The sequence below is a fragment of the Bidens hawaiensis genome, unplaced genomic scaffold, assembly GCF_021521415.1.
Source record: "Bidens hawaiensis isolate Kalapana, Puna unplaced genomic scaffold, B.hawaiensis_p1.1 tig00023037_1, whole genome shotgun sequence".
NCBI lineage: Eukaryota > Viridiplantae > Streptophyta > Magnoliopsida > Asterales > Asteraceae > Bidens > Bidens hawaiensis.
Genome location: NW_027493596.1, coordinates 230,840 through 258,270, shown reverse-complemented (window position 1 = coordinate 258,270; position 27,431 = coordinate 230,840). Strand labels below are relative to the sequence as shown.

The following is a 27,431-nucleotide window of genomic DNA, read 5'->3' as shown; positions in this document are numbered from 1 at the left end:
AATGCAGAACATTAAAAAATGAAATTGAAGTAGCTGTAAAGTCTGGAAAACTTGGACACTTGGTAAAAGGTGGAAAACCTGACAATGGTAAAGCTCCCGCACGGGATATCCAGGGTCCGAATAAAAAGCAAGTCAGAGATTTAAACGTCCATATGATACAAGGCGGGTATGATACAAGAAAAAAGAGGAAGGAGTCTAATGATGAGGAATGGAAGAATGAGCCAGTGATTTTTCCTCGAATCAAAGGGGTCCCAAATAACAAAAACCCCTTGATCATCACTGCTCAATTCGGACATTACCGTTCCCAATACGTCTTCTTTGACACCGGTAGTACTTCGGACATTATGTATGAACAATGTTTTGAACAACTTGACGAGGACGATAAGGAAAGGTTAAAACCCATTCACGCTCCAGTATCGGGATTCGGAGGGGAAATAATGCATCCGCGAGGGGTAATCTCATTCCCAGTCACCTTAAGTGATGGAATTCATTCTAGGACAGAAGAGGTCGAATTTCTGGTTTTACCAGCAACATCAAAGCATGACATTATTCTTGGACGAGAAGCGATTGGTGAATTCAATGCTCACCCGTCCACAGCACACGTTGCAGTAGGAGTCCCAACTCATACCGGCATAGCAATAATTTATGTTAATCGACACCAGTGGCGGATCCAGGAATTTTTTTTAGGTGGTTCCCTCTTAATTTATAAGGTGGTTCCTACGCGTCTTCTATATATCCGTACACTATTATTTCGAAACTCGGGTGGTTCCGGGGAACCACCCGTTTGTATGCTGGATCTGCCAATGATCGACACTGCTTTGCAATAGAGAGCTCAAAACCTAGCAAGATTCCAAAACAAACTATGAGGACTGAACCAGAGAAATGGGTTTTGAACAAAATATTTTCTGATCAAACTGTAACAATAGGACCTGCTACTTCTAGTACGGACTTTCTTAAAACAGTTATTATCGAAAAATATTGATGTGTTCGCATGGCAACCAGCGGACATGACTGGTGTTCCGCGGAACATTGCGGAGCACAAATTAAGGGTAAACCCGTTGTTTACGCCTATTGTTCAAAAACAACGAAAGATGGGTCCGGAACAAACAAAAGCGATGAATGAGCAAGTCCAGGACCTCCTACAAGCTGGAATCATCAGCCCAATTCGTTATCCCAAAGATTGTTATCCCTTTATTAGAAATAGATCTCAAGGTTGATGCTGTGGCACCATTCAAATTCAAATGCTTCCTGGATGCCTACAAAGGCTACCATCAGATCCACATGGCAGCGGGCGATTAGGACAAAATAGCATTTCGTACCGATCAAGGCACTTTTTGTTACAAAATGATGCCTTTCGGACTGAAAAATGCGGGAGCCACATATCAACGATTAATGGACATAACATTTAAAGATCAAATTGGCCGAAACTTAGAAGTGTATATGGATGATCTCGTAATAAAAAGCGTTGAGGAAGACCAGATGTTGAGGGATATCGAAGAAACTTTCGAAACTCTGAGGAGCATCAATATGAAGTTGAATCCCGCCAAGTGTTCATTTGGAATGGAAGAGGGAAAGTTTCTGGGAGTAATTGTCACGGATGCGGGCTTCAAAGCTAACCCAGATAAAGTTCAAGCTATAGCTCGCATGCCTTCCCCATCTTCCCTCAAGGAAGTTCAGACACTCAATGCTCTGAATCGTTTTTTGGCAAATCATGCAGCTAAGTCTCATCCTTTCATTTCAACTTTAAGGATTGCCTCAAGAAGGCACAATTTAAATGGACCGCAGAAGCAGAAAAAGCTTTTCTGGAGGTTAAAAGATATTTGATGGAATTGCCCACGTTGACAGCACCCCAAGCGGGAGAACCTTTAACGTTGTATCTATCAGCTTCCGACATTGCCATCGGGGCTGTTCTTCTGACAGATCGCAAGAATGTTCAAACACCGATCTACTACGTCAGCCGAACATTATCAGACCCCGAAACAAGATACTCCATGCTGGAAAAACTTATTTTGGCACTAGTATATGCTGCCCGACGTCTCCGCAGGTACTTTCAAGGGCACCCCATCAATGTCTTAACTGGATATAAGCTCAAAAACGTTCTCAGCAAGCCTGAATTGTCTGGACGACTGGCCAAGTGGGCCATCGAGCTAGGTGAACACGCAATAGAGTACAAACCTAGGCCAGCAATCAAGGGGCAGGTGCTGGCGGACTTCGTGACAGAAGTCCCGCACCACAAAGAAAAAGAATGTTTGATCGAGCAACAACCCCAAGCACCTCCGGAATCAGGACAGATTTGGTCCTTATTTACGGATGGAGCTTCAAGCAGTGAGGGATGTGACGCAGGCCTCAGGCTAGTCAATCCCGAAGGCCATGAATTTACATATGCCATAAAGTTGGACTTCAAAAGTACCAACAACGAGGCAGAATATGAAGCTTTTTTGGCAGGCTTGAGAATAGCTAAAAAGCTTTGGGTTAAGCATTTGGAAGCCCGAGTGGATTCCATGTTGATTGCGGGACAGATCAACAACACATATGAAGCGAAAAATGATATCATGGCTTCATATGTGTCACAGGAGAAAGATCTGATGCTCCAATTCTCTTCTTGCAAAGTCATTCATATATAGAGAAGTGAAAACAGATCAGCGGATGCCCTCAGTAAATTGGCCTCAACAAACTTCGAACACTTTGCCAAAGACATCCGCATCAAAATATTAGACCGCCCGTCTGTCCCGCAACATCAGGTCTTAGTGATCCAAACGGGAGTAGAATCCTGGATGGCACCGATTACAGCATACCCGTCGTCCGGAGCACTTCCGGAAGGAAAAACAGCGGCCCAGAAGATAAAGCACAAAGTCTTGAACTATCAAATACTTGACGGTGTCTTGTATCGACGTTCCTTCCTCGGACCACTACTACGATATGTGGATGCTGAGGACGCGAATTACCTAATCAGAGAAGTTCATGAAGGCATTTGTGGTCTTCACGCTGGCCCGCGAATGGTCGTGGCGAAGTTAATGAACGCCGGATACTATTGGCCAGGGATGCACTTGGATGCTGTAAATGAAATCAGAAAGTGTGATTCTTGCCAAAGGCAAGCCCCTAACACGCTACGACCAAAGAACGAGTTAGTTCCAGTCACTTCAGCCTGGCCGTTCCAAAAATGGGTTATTGATATCATGGGACCTTTCCCTGAAGCCCCTGGACGGGTCAAATTCTTAATAATAGCCATTGACTACTTTACAAAATGGGTGGAGGCCAAACCACTTGCTTCTATAACAACAACGAGTGTTAAGAAATTCTTGTGGGAATTCATCATATGTCGTTTTGGCCTCCCCCTAGAGCTCTTTAGTGACAACGGAACACAATTCGCGGACACTGGGTTACAAGAATGGCTAAACGAATTACACATTTCTCAAACCTTCACCTCTGTAGCTCACCCGCAAGCGAATGGTCAAGTTGAACGAACTAATCGGACCATCAAAGAAGGAATCAAGGCCAGACTAGGAACTAAAAGGACGGGTTGGGTGGACGAATTGCCCCATGTACTATGGGCTTTTCGCACTCAGAAAAATTCCAGCAACTCCGAAACCCCCTTTAGTCTAACCTTTGGCACAGAGGCCATGATTCCGGCTGAAATCGGAATCCCATCCGCCAGAGTTCTCATGATCGAAGATAATGATCATGAACTCCGGATGAACCTTAACCTCCTTGAGGAAATGAGGGAACTGGCATCGATCCGAGAGCATAACTATAAACCGCCAGTTGCAAAAATATTATAACTCTCGGATCTAAAGATGTGAATTTGACGCGGGAGACTTTGTCTTCCGCAGTAATGAAGCCTCGGGGCAAGAGCCTTTGGGCAAGTTGGCCCCTACCTGGGAAGGACCTTATAGAATTCAGAAAGTTCTATCTAAATGTGCCTACAAACTCGAAAGGTTGGATGGGACAGAGATCCCTAGAACCTGGAATGGGGCCCAACTGAGAAAATGTTACATTTAGTTGCTTTTTATTTTGGCCTGCGTGCCTAACTAGATGCTAAGAACCTTTGTAATTTCGTTTCTTGTAATTCGGCTTATGCCTTAGTTATGAAAATTTTCATTTCAGTCATTTGAGACTTGTATTATTACATAATCCTTTATTCGTACACAAAGAAGATCCGCCGAAAACACTTATATTATAAAAAATATATATATAAACAAAGTGTGCCGGATACAATAAAAGCCTTCTTTATTCATACAAAAAGGGATTACAAAGACACAGAGGAACTTAATTAAGTAGAAAAGAGAAAAATCTATCTATGGCGCGACATCGTTGTGTTCCGCATCATCGTTTCCCGCACCTTCTTCTTCCTCTTCTCCATCAAGTTCTAGAAGAGTCTTTAGCTGCTGGATGCTGTCTTCCTTATCAGCAAGTTCAGATATCTGATCCGTCAAGGAGTATTTCAATAAATCGAAATCCTTTGACTTCTGCTTAAGGATGGCAACAGTATCTTGACCAGCTAAGACATACTCCTCAGGAAGCTTGGAGTTTAATCCAAACTGATAACCTTCTTGGAAGCCTAGTTGGCGACCGACCTGTTTAGAAGCTTTGAGAAGGATAGCAACACAATTCCCAAGCTCATCACTAGCCCGAACATCAGCAATGACCTGTCAAAATCATCACGTATAAATAACTCTAAATACTTAGATTATTTGTGGCTAGAATAGAATACATACCTTGGGAATAGCTTCCGCCAATAGCCATTTTTGGTCCGCCTTGGCCCACACAAGCTCCATCTTGTGACCAGCGCACTCCAAAGCTTGGTCACGATTTTTGGCATTAAGATCAGAAAGACGCTTGTCTTTGGCCGCTGATTCAGCCTGCAGCGCCTCAATCAACTTGGCCTGTTCAACCATTGCTTTGGCATGTTCTTCCAGTTGCCCCTGGAGGGCAACCTTAGCTTCCTCGGCTGCGGAGCGAGCAATCTTCTCCGCCTCTAGGGCTTGGCCGGTTTCTCTAGCTTCGTTTATAGCCCCAAGGGCTTCTTCTTTACCATCAGAAGTAGAGGCCGCTAGTTTGTCCCATTCTTCATTCATCGCCAACCAGTATCTGGTTATCTCATGGGTAGTGGAAATAGAATTTGCCACATAGTAAGTATGAGAGGTCAGCAACTCCTGGCGAACGCTGAGGCGACGTCTTTCCTTTTCACCATGCAGAAGACCCTCCCGCAGAAATTCATAACATGCGTTCACGTCACGGAATGTTGAATCCCGACGTATGGTCCAATTAGGTTGATGCGGGGTAGGGTCTTCCTCTTCAGGAGTAGGGGAAGTTTGGGAAGCATAAGGGAACGTGCTTATCCCCCCTTGATCCCTAAAACAGTGAACATTATACGAGGGCGACACCTTGACATGATCAGTCGTGTCGACCCCCTTACCCTTCAATGGCGAATCATTCGCCACAACTACCGGGTCCTCGACAGTATTAGGAGGCGGTGGTGGCAGACGAATAGGGGAATCCTTTAAACCGGAAATACCTTCAGACATGTTATCCAGATTCACTAAAGATCATTAACAGTGGGTTAGAAATATTCCAACTCAAAAATAAATAAAGAGAACGTAAGGTAAACTTTGCATACCTAACGAAGGATCCTCAGCATCAAGCTGGTCCAGGCGCGCTCCCAAGGCGGAAGGGTTTGTCTTTTTAGATTTTTTCTTCTTAGAAATAATCTTTACTGGATTAACCTTGCGCTTGCCCGCCACTTTGGAAGCACCTGCATCAACAACTGGACGATCACCCTCAGCAGTGATGTCCTCAGCAACAGGTCTCTTACCTTCTGCTATAGTGGTAGCATCGTCTTGCTCCGCCGTTTGGTGGGAAGCAGCACGTTGAAGAGTAAGACCTGCAGATGAGTCCCCAGCTCTGTTAACATCAGTTGAACAAACTTCTTCACAAAGTGACGACTCCTCGCTAGACGAGAAGAGCACAATCACTCCGCTAGAAGAAAGAGCAGTCATAGGTTTGGGTTTCAAAATGCCCTCACCTTTCTGGGTACAATCTTTAACATATGCCTCACCTTTGGCATACATCGCCTCGGAAACTTTAGGTTCCGGGCGGAAAGCTGTGGGGAATATAAAATTATAACGGGTGCGCTCAAGGAAAGGCGCATCCCTCTTATCGATTGGACGTCGCACCATCATACCCCCCCTCGCGATCCAACAAAGTACTAAAGGCGGAACCTTCACCTACACAAAAAAAAAAAACAAAGTTAGAAAATGCTTAATGACAAAACAGAGATAACAACAAACTTACTCTTGTTGGTCTCATCGTAATACGGTTCCAGACTTGGAAATGGCCACAAGCGGCTCATCCTGGCACTTACCATTGCCCCTTCATGAATTGGGCGCAGGGGAGTTGGCGTAAATGTAAGCGTTTTATACCACTCTTGGTCCTCATGGGCACTAGCGGGAACCACAGGCATGGGGGCGTCCGCCTTGCGTTTGGTCATCTTGAAGGGAATGACGTCCTCATGAATCCAGAAAAATTTGGGCTTCCAGCCTTGAAGACTGCGGAGCCATTCCGTTCCGATGGTCCTCATTTCGATGGTTGCAAAACTGTACTACCCATCGCGAAAAGTCATCTTATAAAAAACGGCAAACATGCCAACTGTCGGTTCTAGGTTACGAGTTTGGCAACAAAACTCAAAATGTCGAATCCTCAACATCCCAAAGGGATGGATCTGGGACAGATGAATCCCGTAAGTCGTTAAGACCGATCCGACAAATTTGGTAATCGGAACCCGGAAGTTCCCCGTGGTAAAATGATCCACGTAGACAGCCATTTTATTCGGAGGAGGACTAGTGGCGATAGAACCACTAGCAGGACGCTCCGGCTCCCACTCCGTCGTTAATCCGTAAACGTTAACGACGTCATTATAGTCCTATTCTTTAAGGCATACGACAACGTCTCTGATAGTAGGGGTATTCTTCTTCTCTTCGTCATTTCAGTTTCAAGAAAATTAAGAAATCACAAAAAAGGGGAAGAAATATCAGAGAATGATGAAAAGTTTTGTTTGCTTAAGAGAAATCTAAAAGTGATAAAGATCAAATGGAAACTGCAAGGGTTATATTTATACCCATTGCAATTAATGCGATCCATAAAGTGACAGAAGAGGGAGAAACGGCGGACCGCTAGATGGTTGACACGTCAGGCGGGAAATTCAAGATAATGGAAACAGGCTGTCATAAGACGCCAGACACGTCTTGTCAGTTGTCCTAAAGGGGTCTCTCTCTCCGCCACGTCATCATAGTTATCCAAACGTTTAAACATTTCAAAAAAAGGCTGTAAATTTCAAAAATATCTTTTAGAGATATTTTCTCCAAACAGTTGAATGTCCACAAAATTCAAAGAGGTTTTCTCATTAATTATTCAAACGATGATTACAAAATGAGAAATTACAAGTGATAAAAATCTAAGAATATCCTAAGGGTTCGAGCCTGATGGATCTTCCGGAGCCTTCTGCGAAGTATCGTCTGAGGAATCGTCCTCAGATTTCTCCCCAAGGTAACTCTTCAAAAGTTGTACACCGTCGTATACGGAAGCAAACTCCGGAAGCGCATCTTGTAAAGGAAACACTAAAGTGTCATGCTCCTTGACCCTGTCCGCACGATCTTGTTTGACGTTTACACCATATAGCGGATGGTCTTGAAATGTGCGGTTGCTTCGAGTATAATTCACTCCTTCATGGAAGCCCGCCAAACGCCCAAGCGAAGAAGAGGCAGCCATCACATTGGCATCATATCCCGGATGCCATGTCGGACACACCCCCTATCTTAAAAAAGGGCATTGAACATCGAACCCCGACCTGAGGAGATATTAAAAAAAATTAATTATAGAATACATCGCGAAAAGAAGAAAAAACAGTAAGAATAACTTACGTTCATATAAGTCAACAAAAATGGGCTCCATAAATTCTGAAGCCCATAAGCGACTCATGCCTGCCCATACCAGGGCTTCTTCTGGCAGTGCTCGCATTGGTGATGGTTCCATCGTGAGTACACGATACCATTCTTGACCTTCATGGTTAGTGGTAATAATGTCCGGAAGGGCAGAATTCACCGGACGACGAACCATGTCTAAAGGCACCACGTCCTCAGAAATCCAAAAGAACTTATTCCGCCAATCCTTGGATACCTTTTCAGCCTCATATCCGATGCTTCGGTCAGAAAACCCCGACACGTATACCAACCATCACGAATGGCAAGACGGTAAAAAACTGGAAATCGATCAATATGTGGCACCATGTCACGTGCTATGCATACGAATTCATAATGACGAATTCGCATCATAGCACGAGGATGCAATTGAGATAAATGGATTCCGTAAGCAGTTAACACCTTCTGAAGGAATCTCGTTATGGGTAAACGGAAGTTCCCATGAACAAAATAATTGGCATACAAAGCCATTTTCCCAGGCGGTGGGAAACTGGCTATAGAACCAATGGAAGGAAACTCTGGTTCCCACTCGGGTGGAATACCATACGTTTCCAATAACTTTTCATATTCTGAGTAATCCCATGCAATCTCTATTTCATCAACTTCAGTCTGAACATTCGACATTTTAGGAAGATCTAAAGAAGACATATAAGAGAGATTCGATACTTTATCAGAGAGAAAAGAAGATAATCAGAGGAAAAAGGGTGATAAAACTTCTAAAGAAAGAAGTCTCTCCTTATTTATACCCATCGCAATTAATGCGATGGGATATGAACAGTAGAGAGAGAAAAATATCACATAACCAGTAACTGCCACGTCACGCGTGAAATTCGAAAAAGAGAAAAAGTTGTACAGTCGGGTACAGTGACATCCGTAAAAAACGTCCCATCACCTGTTCACGCGCCTGCGAGTGGTCAACTTGTCCTTTTCATGATTATCCATACCATCAGAAGATATTTTCTACCTAACTTGTGAACAATAAAAATCCCCAAAACGCATTAAGTCCAGAATTTCACCCGCATAAAGATTTCACACGGAAGAAACACTGGACTGGGGGGACTTGTAGAGGTAGGGTACCAAAAAAGACCCAAATACCCTTAAGTATCACCCGCGGGTTACAGAGAATCCTCTTATAAACCACCCGCGGGACACATGGATCACCAGCATATCACGAATAAGGAGGAACGTCCTCATAACACATGCGGAAGCATCCTGGCTTCCTCAAAAGTCATCCGCAGGATAGGATATCTATCCGCCTAAACGTCCGGAAGACAAGGCTAGCGGGACAGCTGTCATAACTCAAATACTCTCTAAAAGAAGGTTCATGATTCTTACTTGGGGAATACGTGACTGAACAACCAATGAATAAAGGACATCTGGCCAGTTTGTTATAACCGTGCACATGGCCAGGGTGCAATCCATCCTATCATTGGGCGACGCGTGTCTAGGTTGTTATACTCATGCACATGGGACGTATAGCTCAACCTATCACAAGAGGACACGCGTCCAGGCAGTTATCAAAGATCTTCTAGAAGAGGACAGCTGGCCCAATCACTTTCCTGCATCCTTCGGCTATAAATACCTTGTCAAACGGTATGAGTTATTCATCCACTCACTTGCATTCTGACTACACTTAGTCTGCTTACTTCAGTACTTTCTTCATTTACGAAGGTTACTGATTCTCACGCCGGAGGGTGGTTTACAGGAAGACCCCCCTCTTGTCCTTCCTGTAACGAGACTCACGGTGTCTGTTTTGCAGGTTCCGGTCATTGGACTTTGGGAAGCTTTACTCATATCTTAGTTGTAATTATCGTACTTTACCCTGTAGACTCATTGGATCCAGGACCCATACCCTGGGATTGGATCCGTGTTTCTTCAAAAACCTAACCGTCGTCCCTCACCCTTTTCAAATCTAACTCTAAAAGCTAAACCGAAAGGCTATGCCAAGATTTTTTTTAAGATTTTTTTTTTGAAACGGCGATGGATAAACATTTGTGTTACTTTTGCATTATTTCTTTAATGATTTTTTTATTTATTTTTCTAATTTTATATTTGAAGGGGTTTTTGGAGTGGTTCGTAATTAGAGAAGTTAGAAAAAGGGTAATTTTGTCAATATAAAAGTTTCATTAAAGGATAGGAAAATATGCAATTGAATGTTTTGATTGACTAAATATGTAATTAAATATGGTTTAGAGAAGAAAATATGCAATTGATCCTAATTTAAAAGTTTGAACAAAGCATGGAGATAAAAGTAAAAAGTATCAATGAGTTTGTTTCTTTCATTTGTATGTTTTTCATATATATATTTCACTCATGTTATATGTAATAAAATTTGACTTGTGATTTTATTTTTTTAAGCATTAAATATTATTATAGCGTACCGAATAAAACAACTTTCTTAAATTTCAACAATAAATTGAAATAGTCACAAGTTGTGTTGATACGACTTACATGTTCGTCTTTTTTACACGCATGACAAAATTGTAATACAGTTTGAGTGGATTTATAAATCTAAACATAAATTAATATGATACCAACATACAGTCCAAACAGTTCAAAAACGTTTGGATTCTATATCAACCAATGATCTAAAAATTTCCAAACTAATCACTCTTTCTACATCAAAATTACATGTGAAGCGAAGAATAACACTAAGATCAACTCAGTTCGAACCGTTTAGTAGATTCTTCATAAGGGTTATACTGCTCCCACTAATCTTGTGAAAAAAATGAGAATAACACTAAGAAACAACTAAGTTCGAACCGTTTAGTAGATTCTTCATAAGGGTTAGTACTTCTCCCATTGATCTTGTGAAAAAAGTGAGAATAACACTAAGAAACAACCCGGTTCGAACCGTTTAGTAATTCTTCATAAGAGTTAGTACTACTCCCACTTATCTTGTAATCCTCTAGGAACACGCCACCCTTGGTTTCTACAATACGAGTGACATGGAAAGGACAATATCATTTGCCACAGTCGATCAATATTGTTCCGACAACGTTGTTGTAACCCCTTCAAATAAAAATATCCGAATAACACTGAATCCCATTGATTCTTGATGCCTTAGAGCCCTTCATTTTCACCCAAACGACTGATAGCATATTCTAATTTGTTTTTCACATGATCGTGTGCTTTTATATAATTGTTAAGTAAACGTAGTTTTTTTTCCTTCTCTTCCATTGTCCGCTCGTTGTCGTTGTCGCCAGCTTCAGCACCATCATCCTCGTTTGCTTTAGTACATCCACAACCATGAAAATGAACATCTTTGTCTGAATGTAAACCAACATCGTTTCCAAATATTACTTCCTTGCCGTCTTCGCCCTTCGCTAATGTAACCGCCACTTATCTCGTTCTCTTCACGTTTCTCGTATCATTTGACTTCCGTTCAACAATCACAATCACGGGTTGCACCCTTTCAATCTTCGGCACAACAAGCATACAATTACAATATAAAAGCTTCATTAAAGTACAAAAACAATTATGATAAATAAATAATCAAAGAAATTAAATGAAAATATAACTACGATTTCACGTACCACTAAAAATGTAAACGAACCAGCAAAACGAGAGTTTTATCATAAATGGGGTCTCCGATCTTTCTTGAAGTGTTTGAATGGTTCCTCCATATATCCATACCAATCAAAATCTTTAATCACACTTGTATCCGTTATTGATTGTAAGAATCCTATATAAACAATGTCATTTTTCCTAGTGGATTGACTACCCATAATTTTCTTTGCCATATCTGTAGGGTACACATCACCCAAGCTTAAATGTTTTTTTTCCATCTCATAGTCGTATCATCATTGTAGAATCCTTTCCTTGGATCCTTAATGATAATATTCCCCATAAGGAAGCCATATACCTCATAAACAGCTACTCGGTTTACCGGAATCTCTCCACTAGGTGTTTGAATCACCATTGCCTTCGTGTCTAGATTGTTGACAAAGTAGAACCCAAGAGTATTTGATATCTCACTCATACTAAGTTGTTATAGAATATGAAAACTCATTTTAGTAACAACTTTCTTTACTAACAGTCCTTGACTGAGTATCATATACATTATGATATATGTTTTTGAAACTCAACAAATTTTTTGTTGATTTTGAGGAAAATAAAGCATTTTCTATTTTGAGCTTTGTACCATTTGGTAATGCTAAACTAACTTTTCCCACTTCTTATATCAAGTTTGTAGGACCTGATATTGTATTGATGCTCCATTTTATTGGTTTCAGATTACAAATATATTTTTTTAGCTCTAAGTATAGTATGCGTGGCTCTACTACCTGCTATACATATATCTTCTTCATTTGTTTGAACTTGTGCTCCAGTGATTTTCATTTTAAATCTTGAAAATATTAAGAAAAATAATTATTGTACAACGAAGACATTATGATATTTTAATAAGAGCTTTATTTAATTAAAAAACAAACAGTACACGAAGGAAAACACATAATTAAAGATAATGAGAAACACATTTAATTATTGCATATAATTATTGTCGTCAAGCAACATTTGTTTCAGAGTTCCACATCAAAGTTTGCAATGTTCAGCTCAGCATTGAGATCATCAAAGTTATCAACATGGTTCACTTCTTTCTATTTTTCTCTGTGCGACAAGCCTTTGACCAGTGGTTTGTACTTCCACATCTAAAATAGGAAGGGTCATTGATTTCGGACCTACCAGCTTCATTCCATTTATTGTGTTGGTTGGAATTGTTATTTTGTGGAACATGGTAGTTATTGGCTCTCTGGCTACGACCATGGCCACAACCACAACCGTAAGAATTAGTGTTCCATTAAAATGAATGGTTACGACCATTAAAATGCTTTTTGCCAAAATGACCACGGCCACGTCCACGATCCTGCTCCCATTTATGACCAGAATTTTTATGAGAATTGTTGGGAGCAACATTTGCTTCTGGTATTGCTAATGAACCTGGGGACGAGATTAATGATTTTTTTTATCAATAATTCATTATTTTTCTCTGCTATAAGGAGTAATGCATTTAGATCAGAGTATCTTCTAAAATTCTGCAATCGATAATGTGTTTGCGAGTTTATATTTAATGCATGAAACGTGGATTAAGTTTTCTCTAACTTTTTTTTCCTCTGATTTAAGATACCCACAAAATTCTAACTTTGAGCAAATTCGGTATAGATCAGAGGTGTAATCATTTTACCCTCTTAAAGTCTTTGAACCTGAGACTGTTCAATTCATCTCTAGAAGTATGAAGTAAAACTTCCCTTAGATGACCAAATCTGTTTGAATAATTCATCAATATGTTTATGGATGAAAACATCAGCTTTTGCATTATACTGTTCAAAGCACTCATTGTCTTCTTGGATTGTTTCTAGCACATCCATTAATTTCAAATGTCTTTTGACATTTGCCGTCCAAGAAATATAGTTTTCTCCAGAAATGTTGAGTGCAGGGAATTCAAGTTTTGAGATATTTGACATTTTGTTGCTAAACATAATAGAGCAAATAATAAGATAAATATTAGCATCCATATATATCAATAAACAATGAGATACATTATATTGGTAGAGCTATAAACATATAAAAGAAAAAGAAAATGCCGAAATCTTCAGGTGGGAGATTAAAAAGTGAAATGGAAAGTAGTATAAGCATTATAGTGACCAACACCAAAACCAGGTGAATCATTTTGAAAGTTTTATCTTGGATAAACTTAAGAAGAATGTTTGTTGTACTTGAAATGGAGTATAACCGTTTTACAACGGTTATATTACCGTTTTATAACGGTAATATTACCGTTTGTGTGTGTGTATATATATATAATATTAATTATTTTAAAGTAAGATAATCAATAAGATATTAAATAAAATTTATTTCATAAAATATATAATTAGCATGCATAATAATAAGAATAGAATTGTTAGTATAAATAAATCTAACTTCTAAATGAAATATTAGTGTGCATATATAAATAAAAGTTAGTTGCGATAAAAGTAAAAATTAGATGCATAATGAAAAGTTAGAATAATTATCAAATTTTAATAACAATGTTTATACACATTATTGTTATTACTTAGTATATGTATATGCATATATATTTTTCTAATGTACATAATTAAAGAAGTGTTTATGATTCTTATGTGGATACCTTTGTGCCTATTACCTTTCTTGATTAGGATATAAGCGGCTCATGCTGATAACGTGTTATAATATTACCACAATTATAACAAGATTGGATATATGATTAAAGAAAAAGGAGTAAGATGGTGATAGCAAATATATATGAGAATGTGAATTACTGGATGAAATTTACCCTTACACTTAAGTACTACATATATTACAACAACTTTACTATATAGAAGACAAGGTTATATAATTGAAGTTGAAATTTGGTGTCATACACATGCATATGTTATCCACACGCTTATAACAAACAATATTATATTTTGAGAACTTAAACCTAATTTTAAAAACTATTCGTTTGTGTAGACGATATTAGAATTAGGGCTGTTCAAAAAGTCCGTGGCTTGCGGCTCGCTCGAAAATAGCTCGAAAAAAGCTCGGCTCGAAAAAGCTCGATTCTAAATGAGCTCGACTCGACTCGATTTCTAAACAAGCTGAGCTCGAGCCAGGGTGAGCTCGGCTCATGGATCGGTCTTGGCTCGACTCGTTAGCTCGGCTCATTGGCTCGTTTAGATTAAACCCTAAATTTTAATATTTATATATAATAATATCATACCAAGAAATAAATAAATAAAAATTATACATATATTATGTCACTCGATACCTAAAACCTTATAAAAGAATAACGAAAATAAAACATATAAATTTATAAATTCTCTACTTTATAAATTTTATATAATATGTATATTAAAATTATATTTTCTGTATTTTATATATCAAATTTTGTAAAATATAAAATAAAAAAATTTAAAAAAATTAAATGAGCCCGGCTTGACGAGCTCGAGCTTTAAACGAGCCGAGCTCGATAAATAAAACGAGCCGATCTTGAACCAGCTCGATTAAGTTGAGCTCGAGCTCGAGCATACTCTAGCTCGACTCGACTTGACTCGTTTACAGCCCTAATTAGAATATAACAAATTAAACACTAATCAAAACAACCAATAAATAAGACTAAATTGTGTTTACCTTAATATTATGAAAGTAGTGTAGTCCACTTATAATAAATATTGTTCACTTGAGAATTTGTACACTTCAAATAGCGTATGGTTTATACACCTTTCTAAATTTATCATGTCCAATCGTATGCCTTGACGCCTTAGTATGGAGAGTGCATTGTGTCCCTGCTGAAATTATTGAGAATGATGACATTTAGGCTTTTAAATCATTGACTTCCATTGGGGGTTATAATTTTCACTTGTTACTTAGCATGTTCTATTTTGTTGTCCAAGCAACCTTATCACTAGAGCAGTCATTTTTACCCAAAACCTAAAACTCAACCCGAGAAAACCCGTATTCAAATCCGAACTAACCCTACCCGAGAAACTTGAACCCGGACCGAAGTAATTCGAGTTGGTTCTTGGGTCAAAATTCTAGGTTTCGGGTCAACCCAAATAAACTTTTAGTTTTAAAACCATATATATTTTTAGGTATAATAGGTTAAGCCTCAGCAGCCAACGCTATCAGAATTTAGTTCAAATTGACTGTTCTCATTCCACCTATTATGAATTGATTGTTTATTGTTTATTAATGTTTCAATTTATGACTAAAATCAACTATAATCCAACACCCTGATCACGACATACTGAAGACGATTATGTCTCGATTGTGTTTCTTATGATCGAACTTTGTTAAATTTTACTTTTTAAGGATTTTTTATCGGTTTATTTTTGTTTTGTTATTGGTTTATTTACCTTACGAGTAAAGAATAATATATGACATTCAAATTTAGCCTTGTAATTTTTTTCATAGGATACTTGAAACCCAATTAACTTATCCCGAAAAAACCCGAACCCAAAGAAACCATGGGAGATTTGATTTGGGTTTCGGGTATGGATTTAAAACTTGAAACCCGAATAACCCGACCCGAAACCCTAAAAACTAACTCTAAAAACACCCCTACTTATCCTAAGTTACAGTTTTGTAACTTATTAATTTAATGAAAAGTTACAACAAGGTAAAATAAGAAATCCCACACACCCACTAAATCATAGATCTCATATTTCTGGTAAAACTGAATAGTTTTTATATATAATTTGTTACTTTAGATCTCATCTTCATGTAAACTTTGAACTTTTTATATATTAAAATTTAAAACTAGTTACCGGAAATTTAACAAAAGTGATTGGTACCTTGTTTGAATCATCTCGCCGGAAAATTCGAACCACAGATGAAGAAAACCGAGAATGAGTTAGTGGGAACAAACCAAGGACATGTCTTGACTTTATAATGGACGGATTAGATTGGTCAGCATGTACTTTTTCCTTAGCCAATAGTTTTAAGTTTCATTTATTAACTTCAACCAACTAGTGGCTTATATTTTAACGCCCAATGAATTCTATAAACCGCTTACTAGTTAAATTCAATCACTAACGAAGCTTGGACATACACGTCGAGAGAGCCGGATTTAATATGTATAAAAAAATTCCTAGACTAGAGGGGGGTGGGCTCAAAATTTCGGTCGGAAACGGGTGAATTTATACCATGTATAAAACTTTTCGGCTGAAAAATGATAAATTTACACTGCCGAGCGAAAAACAGGAGTCTGGGCTCAAAATTTCGATCGGAAACGGATAAATTTACACTATGTATAAAAATTTTCGGGTAAAAAGTAGATAAATTTACACTACCGAGCAAAAAACCGAGGGGGTCGTGCTCAAAATTTCGGTCGAAAACAGGTAAATTTACAATATGTATAAAAACTTTCGGACGAAAAATGATAACTTTACACCATCGAGCGAAAAAAACTGAGGGGGCCGGGGCCACCCTGGCCCAACTAAAGCTACGCCACTGGCTTCAACACATCAAAATTATATATGTATATATATATATTAAAGTTTCGAAGAACTAACTACAAAATAAAATCATAAGTTTAAAGAATACAATACCAAGATAACAAATTAAGAAAAATCTTGGAAGTAAAATTTATTCGAACGAGTTGTCTTCAATTGATCTTAGCTAGAAATGCTCAGCAAGCCTCAACTACAATCACATACGTGAGAAACAAGGAGACTTGGAACAATCATGGAACATGGGGGATTATGACTTCATGTGAGGAAGTGTTTGAGTTCTTATATTGTTTTTCAAGGGTGGTGATTATATATGCATGAAAATAATGGCATTTCTAACGTTAGATAATAAGTGGGGAAAATTCATAATATGACCATTTTTAAGTGATAAGAATATAGATTTTGTCTCACAAATCTTCAAGATTCTCAAAATAGAAAAAAAAATATAGATTGATATGACACATTAGGATAAGATCCGATGATATATCTATACCAATTATTATGTGACATGTGTAAAAAAAAATCATGATAAGCCGGCCAAAATTTTAAAAATATTGATGGAGCCGTCCATATTTTCTCACAGAATATTCTTTTCGAAAGCAGTCTTCCTAAACGGTTTTTTACCCCTTGTTGGTCCCAAGGGACGGAGGAGGCTAGGTTAGCCGAAAGATGGTTATCGGTTCAAGGACGTAAGGTGACCCTGCTTTTTCAGGGTAAGAAGGGGTAGACACCATGTCTTGAGCCAATGTTTAATGTTTCAAAACTGATCCGTACAAATTATCAAAAACCTTGAAAATTTTTCCTCTTAAAATCTGTCTGGGTACAAATTCGTCTCAAATGCGTCTACCAAGACGGAATTTAAAAGGAACAATTTTCAAGGTTTTTTATAATCTGTACCGATCAGTTAGGAAACATTAAAAAATCGTATGGGAATACTGCTTTTGAGAATAATATCTAGTAAGAAAATATGGACGGCTCCCTAAATATTTTCAAATATTTATCCAGCTTGTCAGGATTTTTTATATGTGTCATATTATAATTGTTGTAGAAATCTTATCGAATCTTATCCTAATGTGTCGTCTCAATTCATATTTTTTGGTTTATTTATGAAATCTTGGAGATCTGTGAGCCAAAGTCCATTTTCTCTCTCTTATAAAGGCCATATTAGGAATTTTCCATAATAAGTGCCATAGAAAGTGAGGATGATATGTATAAATTACGAAAAGAAATCAAACTCGTAGTAATAATCAATATGTAGGTTTTTTAAAAACATATATCATTCTTATCTAGTCATGTGGTTGGTAGAATAAAATAATAAATAGACATGACATAATGTTCTCAATTCACGTATATTTGTTTGTTTTAAAGTTTGTTTCTTTATATTGTATATTTGTACTCGTATATGTTTCTGAGTGAGTGTATATAAATATATACAAATATTTGTACTCGTATATGTTTCTGAGTGAGTGTATATAAATATGTACAAATATGACAGATTTATAGTCAAGAACAATATAGAGAGGTTGAATTTAATATTTTCATAGTCAACTTCTGTTTATATTTATACTTTTGGCTTGTGTTTTACTTATTTCTTCAAAGAAATGGCACAAAAAAGGGGTAGGATTAGTTGAAAGCAGGATGGTCTTGAGAAAACGTTTCTTAAAGCTTGTATTGAGCAAATAACACTCCATGGACGTGAAGGAAATAGCCTTAAACTAATATCATGGAGGAATGTGGTTGAAAAGTTGAAAGCGTAATACAATCTCATAGTTGATCAAAAACAAATGAAGAACCGTTATGATTATATAAAAGCAAAATTTGCAGCTTGGTCAAAGCTCAAAAACAAAACCGGCAATGTTTATAATCCCATAACAAACACTTTTAACTTGTCGGAAGAAGAATGGAAAATAGAGATAAAGGTATTTGTTTATTTTTGTAATACTAGTTTTTATTATAAGTTAATAATCTTATAGTATTTATAATATTTCCTCACAGTCGAACAAATATATAGAAGCTTTGAAAACTGCACCACTTTCTTATCCCGAGCTTTGCATTCAATTGTTTTAGTGCTATACATCGAATGGCTTTGACAGTTGGGGGCCATCTTCTACACTTCATCCTTCTGAGGAAGTGTCTGATCACCATTCACATGGTATTAAGCATATTGAATGCACTCAAATGGACCCCCCCCCCCCCAACTCAAGTTGTTAGTGAGGATTCGCCCTAGACGTCCAAAAAAAGAGGAGAGAAACGAAAAGATAAGGAGACTATAAATTCAAAGCTAATAGAAGTTGGGGAGCAAATTAGCAAGATGGCGAAGATGTTGATTGAGAAACACAATCTTTCTAATGACATGGATGCATGCATGGAGAAGTTGGAGGCATTGGAATGGGGAGAGTTAGATGTGAAATATCAAACGGCGCTTTTGCTTTTTGGTGAAAGTGCTGATATTAGAAAAGCGTGGTTACGACTTATGCCACACACTTGTGAGCTATGGGTTAAGAATGCGGGAGCGAAGTATGGATTGTTTTGATTTGTGTTAGATTGGATTTTATGGGTGTTATGTTTAAGATGCTTTTTGGATGTTAGGTTTTGGTTGTTATGTTATGGATTGTTTTGATTTGTGTAAGATTGGATTTTGTGGATGTTATGTTTAAGATGTTTTTTGGATGTTAGGTTTCGGATGTTATGTTATGAATGTTTATTTGGATTTTATGTTATGAATGTTTATTTGGGTGTTATGGTATGTTATAAATGTTTTTTTTAATGCTATGTTATGTTATAAACATATATATTTGGGTGTTATGGTTTTTCCATCTTGAATTTAGGTTATTTTTATGACAGTCAGCTTATGGATTCGGACGATGAGATTATAGTTTTCATTTTCCTTTGTTGGCATTGGCTACATTTAGCCTCAGGAAGAATTGAAAGGATTAGAGACCTTAATTCGGCGTTAACTGGTCATGCATACACGCAAGAATTGTTGCATGGATCTTCTACACAATGTCATGAGATTATGCGCCTTTCGTGTGATGCATTTGTACTATTGTGCAATCATTTTAAACAAAAAAGTTTGTTGCAAAGTAGTAGCGCAATAAGCGTTGAAGAAAAGTTGGCTATGTTTTTGACTGTCTTAGGACATAATGAACGTTTCCGAATGGTTAAACGAATGTTTCAACACTCAACATAAACGATTCATAGATGTTTTCATGAGGTCCTAAATGCAATGATGAATTTCGCAAGAGAAGTTATAGTTCCAACATATTCTAATGCAATCGCAAATACCTCAGAACGTCATAGAAGGTTAAAACTAATATTTCCTGGAGCAATAGGTGCGCTAGATGGAACTCTTGTACATGTGGTTGTGCCTGCTGATCAACAGACTCCTTACATGGGAAGAGGTAAAGGTGAATGCTTTCAAAATGTCTTAGCAATTTGTGATTTTGATATGATATTCACGTTTGTATGGGCCGGATGGGAGGGCGTTGCACATGATTCACGAGTTTTAAAAGAAGTTGCATTTAACCCAACTTCCGGCTTTCCTTTCCCACCACCAGGTATTTAATCTTTCTTTAACTTTGATTATTAAATAGATTATTTTTTTGTAATAGTTTTGATAATAACTTACAGATAAATATTACCTTTGCGACGCTGCATACACCAACACTCGTGGATTTATGGCTCCATACCGGAATACGAGGTATTGGTTAGCCGATTTTCGACGACAACGTGCGTTAACTAAGGAAGAAAGATTCAATCATGCCCATGCACAACTTAGAAATGTTATTGAGCGCGCATATTGTCACACCCCGACCAAAGGCGGATTATACATCGGGGGTGCCACATATTGTTTCATTACCCGTGACACTATTGGGTGTCAATATTTATTAATACACATTTATCGCGCGCGCAGCGCAACACAAGATAACATAGATCAACAAAAATCATTATATTATAAAGCAAAGTATTCGATCAACATAAACTTGTCTTGATACATTTTAATCTAGGTCCAAAATAAAATAAAACTTCCTACTTGTCCACAAGCTCCAAAACAGCTACTGCAAACCTGAACATGTGTTAAAATAAACGTCAAACACTTGCGTGTTGGTGAGAAATCAAGTTTAATGCAATACAGTAAATCTGCGCGCAACACGTGTATGTCTAGAGTTTAGCAAGGGTGTAATCAGATTGTGATCAAGCCTAAGATAGATCATAGCTCATAGTTCAATCCGTGCTCCCAATTGAGCACAAAAACGAGAAAACATACTGTGCAAGTGTAAACAAAGAAAACCGTAAACGATTGGTCTCCCGTGTTCATCCAATGGATCCATGAAAACTTCGGAATAGGCCGAACAAAGCGGTTAATGATACACACATACAAATAACAGCCAAGTAAACATCCTCAACACATGGGACACTGCGCGACTAAAGTTCATAAACAGTTTAAGACTCTAAGTTTGTATAAACACATGAACATCCCAAAACATTAAAAATAAAAAGGGATTAGGTACGAGATAACTCACATGATAAACGGTGCGATGAAGATAAATAAAGCAAGAACCAAACAAGCAAAGTTAACCTATAAATAAAGATTATCGGTTTAACGATTGGTTTTAGTGTCTTGATTATAAGTAACCATAGGTAATATGCATCGATTTACTTAAACCAATTATAAACATTTACTAACCGAGATCTGGGCAGAAAAGAAGAGAAAGAAAAACAGAGGCAAGGAGAGCTGGAGTTATGTTGACGGCTACGCTGCGAGGATCTTCAGCAGGGAGAAGGAGAAGAGATTAAGTGTCTGTGTGTGAAATGTTAAAGAAAATGGCTGGGTATAAATAGGCAAACCCTAGGGAACACAATCCCGGAAAAAGGGGAAAATATCTCACCAAATCTAAGCAAAAGATATGGCAGCAGGAAAAGGGGAAAAAGCTGTCAGGTTACTGTTCACAGCACATGGGATATGTCAGGCAAACACTGTTCAAGATAAGGAAAAGAAGATCTCAAAAGATATTGTCAGTCACCTTTTTCTGTCAACCAATAGGATTGACGCGCATGCTGCGCCGAAAGTAACTTTTCAGACAAAGCAAGTTAGGTCAACAGCACAAAAGATAAGATATCACCAAAGGTAAACGGCTGGATAAAATCAAGATAAAAGACACAAGACTTAGCGCGAGAAAGCTGAGTGCGCGAGTGCGAAGGCACACACACAAGGCCGACACACAAACCTTAGCGCGCTGCGGGAAGAACCACAAATCCTTAGCGCGTCGCGGAACGAACTGAAATCCTTAGCGCGTCGCGGGAAGAACATAAATCCTTAGCGCGTCGCGGGAAGAACATAAATCCTTAGCGCGTCGCGGGAAGAATTACGATTCTTAGCGCGCTGCGAGAAGAACTACAAATTCACAGCGTGTCGCGGGAGGATCTACAATTCTTAGCGCGTCGCGCGGAGAAGTATCATTCTTAGCGCGCCGCGGGAAGAACTATAGTTCCTAGCGCGTAGCGCAGGAACAGTCAATCTTCACGCAGGCTTCCTTGTAAGGAGTTTAGCGCGTGGAGCTGCGCAGACATCCTTAGGCGGGAAGAGTCAAAGGACAAGCAAGGAGTTAAGAGAGGGGTTCAAGGCTCAAGGGTTAAACAAAAGGGGGGAAAGAATGGCGACAAGAGAAAAGAAGGCGGGACGGCGGAAAGAAAAGAGAAGAAGAGGAAGGAGAGGCGGAAGAAACATTTTAAAAATATATATATATACATAAAGATTTATTAAAGGTTAGATTTATAAAGATTATAATTAATTTTTAAATCGTAAAAAGAATCGGATCAGAAAACGGGTATCTGGGTCGGGTCGGATTCGGGCAGATGTTACAGTCTCCCCTACTTTAAGAAATTTCGTCCCGAAATTTATCTCGAAGTAGGATGCGCAAAGAAAAGGTACAGGGATAAGGTCGATCAAAAAAAAAAAAATCGTTTTCATTAAGGTTAAGCGTGCAATCCATGATTATAAAGTTTATTAAAATAGTTTCGCCATTAGCCAATTCAACAAGTTTTCCTTAAGTTAATGCGCGGTCGCGCGAGCTTCTGCTCAAACGCGCGAGAAATAAAACTATCGGCACCAGTAACAAAAAGTATAGATGCATAATGCCCGATAAAAAAAAAAAAATGTACCATTAACTACGTCATAAATCGCTTGCGCTTGGTGCGCGGTTATATTAAAAGTTTGTCAGCGCGTCACTTGGTTCGAAATTTGGTTCACCGGATTTGCTTGCGTAATCCGTACTTGTAGCCTCGGGCACGCGTTCCGGAAATGACTGGGATCACCGCAGTTAAAGCACGATCTTGGTTGGGGATTCTGGTATGTTGGTTGTGGGTTCTGCGGGTAGGTTGGTGGTGCTTGCACAATTAGGTTGGCGGGAGGGACTCTACAGTACTCAGCAGAGTGACCAGCGCGGCCACATTGGTTACATTGCCTACACGAGGCTTGGGTTGGGTGATGAAATTTACAGGTTGGGCAAAAGGGTTGATTTCCTGTGTAGGGTTTCTTAGTTGGCGGGGCAGGAAGTGCTGGATTAGTTAAGGCATAGTTATGGATTACAGGGGGAGTTGGGTAGGTAGACAGTGGGTTAGGCGCGTATACTGGAGGTTGGTAAAGGGGTTGCGGGACAACGAGTGGGTTAGTAAGCGCGTAAGCTTGATGATTGGTTTTGCGCCTTCGTTTATGGTTTGAGGGTTCTGGCTTGGTTTCTGTTGGTTCTGGGTCAGTCTTGGTAGGTTTGGTCTTTTCAGTTCCCCGCAGGAACAGGGTTCCTGCTCTGACATGGTTGTCGCTGAGCACAGCGGCCAACTCGATGGCGTCAGAGAGGGTTACTGGGTTTCTCGCCCATACAGAATCTTGAATTTCCATGGGAAGACCCCCAAGAAATTTTTCGATGGCTCGGCGGGAAGGGGTAACAAGGTGAGGGACAAGCAAACTTAGTTCGTGGAAGCGCGTCGCGTACTCGCGCGCTTCGCCACTGTACTGCTTCAAGTTCCAGAATTCCTCTTCGAGGCGCTTGACTTCGTTGGGAGGGCAGAATTCTCGCGTCAGAAGTTCCTTGAATTCCTCCCAGAGCATGCTAGAAGCAACCTCTGCGCCTCGCGCATGAGCTACTCCGTTCCACCAAGTAAGCGCTCTAGATTCCAGGACACTTGAGGCGTATAAGGTTCGTTGGTTTGGAGGGCAATGGGTATGGAGAAAAGTGTTTTCAATTTTCTCGAGCCACTGGAGCATTATGGTGGCTCCTTCAAGTCCTTTGAATTTCGGAGGGTTACCCGCATTAAAGGATTTAATATTGTAACCAGAGTGGTTGATATTGTTTTGGTTTAAGGCTTGTGCTATCGCGGCGGCCATTTCCTGGGAACGTTGCTGCCTACGTCTGCGCGCGGCTTCTCTCCTCTGATAACGAGCTGATAGTGGAGGCATTCTATAAAAGTTCTAGTTTTAGTTAATATCATGTTATGAGAAACCGTTTTAGCGCAAAGTATAACCTTGTTAAAGCTTGTTTCGCGAAGTTAGTTGCTAACAAAAGTTAAGGTAAAGTAAATGACTTTATATGCAGACTTAATAAAGGTAACAAATTCGAATCGAGAATCGACAATTCATGTATCACCATGACCTTCCGAATTCTCAATTTAAAAAAAATATACGAGCAAACGGGTATTGGAGATTGACGATTCATGTATCACCATGACTTTTCAATCCTCAATATAAAATATACAAGTAAATGAGCATTGGAGATTGACAATTCATGTATCACCATGACTTTTCAATCCTCAATATAAAAATATACAAATAATTAAGCATTGGAGATTGACAATTCATGTATCACCATGACTTTTCAATCTTCAACTTAAAAATATAAAGTAAATGGGAATTGAAAGTCAACTATTCATGTATCACCATGACTTCTCGGATTTTCAATTCCAACAAACGAACATAAATAAAAATCGAAAGATCGCGGAATAAAACATAAAATCATATACTGCGCAGGCGCGAGCATATTTATAAATAACGAGTAATTAACAATAAGCGCGCAAACACGAGATTTCTCTCATGCGCGAGAGGGGACTTAAGTTTTCTAGGTCGTTACGTCTAACCACCTATCCTAAAGTCAACGAGCTCTGATACCAATCTGTCACACCCCGACCAAAGGCGGATTATACATCGGGGTGCCACATATTGTTTCATTACCCGTGACACTATTGGGTGTCAATATTTATTAATACACATTTATCGCGCGCGCAGCGCAACACAAGATAACATAGATCAACAAAAATCATTATATTATAAAGCAAAGTATTCGATCAACATAAACTTGTCTTGATACATTTTAATCTAGGTCCAAAATAAAATAAAACTTCCTACGTGTCCACAAGCTCCAAAACAGCTACTGCAAACCTGAACATGTGTTAAAATAAACGTCAAACACTTGCGTGTTGGTGAGAAATCAAGTTTAATGCAATACAGTAAATCTGCGCGCAACACGTGTATGTCTAGAGTTTAGCAAGGGTGTAATCAGATTGTGATCAAGCCTAAGATAGATCATAGCTCATAGTTCAATCCGTGCTCCCAATTGAGCACAAAAACGAGAAAACATACTGTGCAAGTGTAAACAAAGAAAACCGTAAACGATTGGTCTCCCGTGTTCATCCAATGGATCCATGAAAACTTCGGAATAGGCCGAACAAAGCGGTTAATGATACACACATACAAATAACAGCCAAGTAAACATCCTCAACACATGGGACACTGCGCGACTAAAGTTCATAAACAGTTTAAGACTCTAAGTTTGTATAAACACATGAACATCCCAAAACATTAAAAATAAAAAGGGATTAGGTACGAGATAACTCACATGATAAACGGTGCGATGAAGATAAATAAAGCAAGAACCAAACAAGCAAAGTTAACCTATAAATAAAGATTATCGGTTTAACGATTGGTTTTAGTGTCTTGATTATAAGTAACCATAGGTAATATGCATCGATTTACTTAAACCAATTATAAACATTTACTAACCGAGATCTGGGCAGAAAAGAAGAGAAAGAAAAACAGAGGCAAGGAGAGCTGGAGTTATGTTGACGGCTACGCTGCGAGGATCTTCAGCAGGGAGAAGGAGAAGAGATTAAGTGTCTGTGTGTGAAATGTTAAAGAAAATGGCTGGGTATAAATAGGCAAACCCTAGGGAACACAATCCCGGAAAAAGGGGAAAATATCTCACCAAATCTAAGCAAAAGATATGGCAGCAGGAAAAGGGGAAAAAGCTGTCAGGTTACTGTTCACAGCACATGGGATATGTCAGGCAAACACTGTTCAAGATAAGGAAAAGAAGATCTCAAAAGATATTGTCAGTCACCTTTTTCTGTCAACCAATAGGATTGACGCGCATGCTGCGCCGAAAGTAACTTTTCAGACAAAGCAAGTTAGGTCAACAGCACAAAAGATAAGATATCACCAAAGGTAAACGGCTGGATAAAATCAAGATAAAAGACACAAGACTTAGCGCGAGAAAGCTGAGTGCGCGAGTGCGAAGGCACACACACAAGGCCGACACACAAACCTTAGCGCGCTGCGGGAAGAACCACAAATCCTTAGCGCGTCGCGGAACGAACTGAAATCCTTAGCGCGTCGCGGGAAGAACATAAATCCTTAGCGCGTCGCGGGAAGAACATAAATCCTTAGCGCGTCGCGGGAAGAATTACGATTCTTAGCGCGCTGCGAGAAGAACTACAAATTCACAGCGTGTCGCGGGAGGATCTACAATTCTTAGCGCGTCGCGCGGAGAAGTATCATTCTTAGCGCGCCGCGGGAAGAACTATAGTTCCTAGCGCGTAGCGCAGGAACAGTCAATCTTCACGCAGGCTTCCTTGTAAGGAGTTTAGCGCGTGGAGCTGCGCAGACATCCTTAGGCGGGAAGAGTCAAAGGACAAGCAAGGAGTTAAGAGAGGGGTTCAAGGCTCAAGGGTTAAACAAAAGGGGGGAAAGAATGGCGACAAGAGAAAAGAAGGCGGGACGGCGGAAAGAAAAGAGAAGAAGAGGAAGGAGAGGCGGAAGAAACATTTTAAAAATATATATATATACATAAAGATTTATTAAAGGTTAGATTTATAAAGATTATAATTAATTTTTAAATCGTAAAAAGAATCGGATCAGAAAACGGGTATCTGGGTCGGGTCGGATTCGGGCAGATGTTACACATATGGTGTTTTGAAGGGGAGATTCCCAATCCTAAAGCAAATGGCACCCTTTCCTTTTCCTAAACAAAGAGACATAGTGATTGCTTGTTTCGTCGTCCACAATTTTATAAGGAAATGCAATATTTATGATCAGATATTTATGAACTATGACGAGAGCTCTATATTTCTTGAGACACAAGGTGGAGAAAGTGATGGTCAGGGGATATAGAATGGGGTTCACAAGAAATTGAGTATATGACTGGTTTGCGTAACCAAATAGCTAGTCAACTAAATTCAAATA

The 27,431-nt window shown here is 39.0% G+C and overlaps 1 protein-coding gene across 1 annotated transcript in view; it reads right to left on the bottom strand.

Annotated features, from left to right (window-relative positions):
- Positions 1–13,229, bottom strand: part of LOC143566689 (COP9 signalosome complex subunit 7-like) — a 108,451-nt gene extending 95,222 nt beyond the window's left edge. Inside the window, exon 1 of the mRNA XM_077053314.1 lies at positions 13,224–13,229. The gene's annotated coding sequence lies outside the window, so the exon portion shown is untranslated. The remainder of the gene's footprint in view (positions 1–13,223) is intronic.
- Between the last annotated feature and the right edge of the window lie 14,202 nt (positions 13,230–27,431).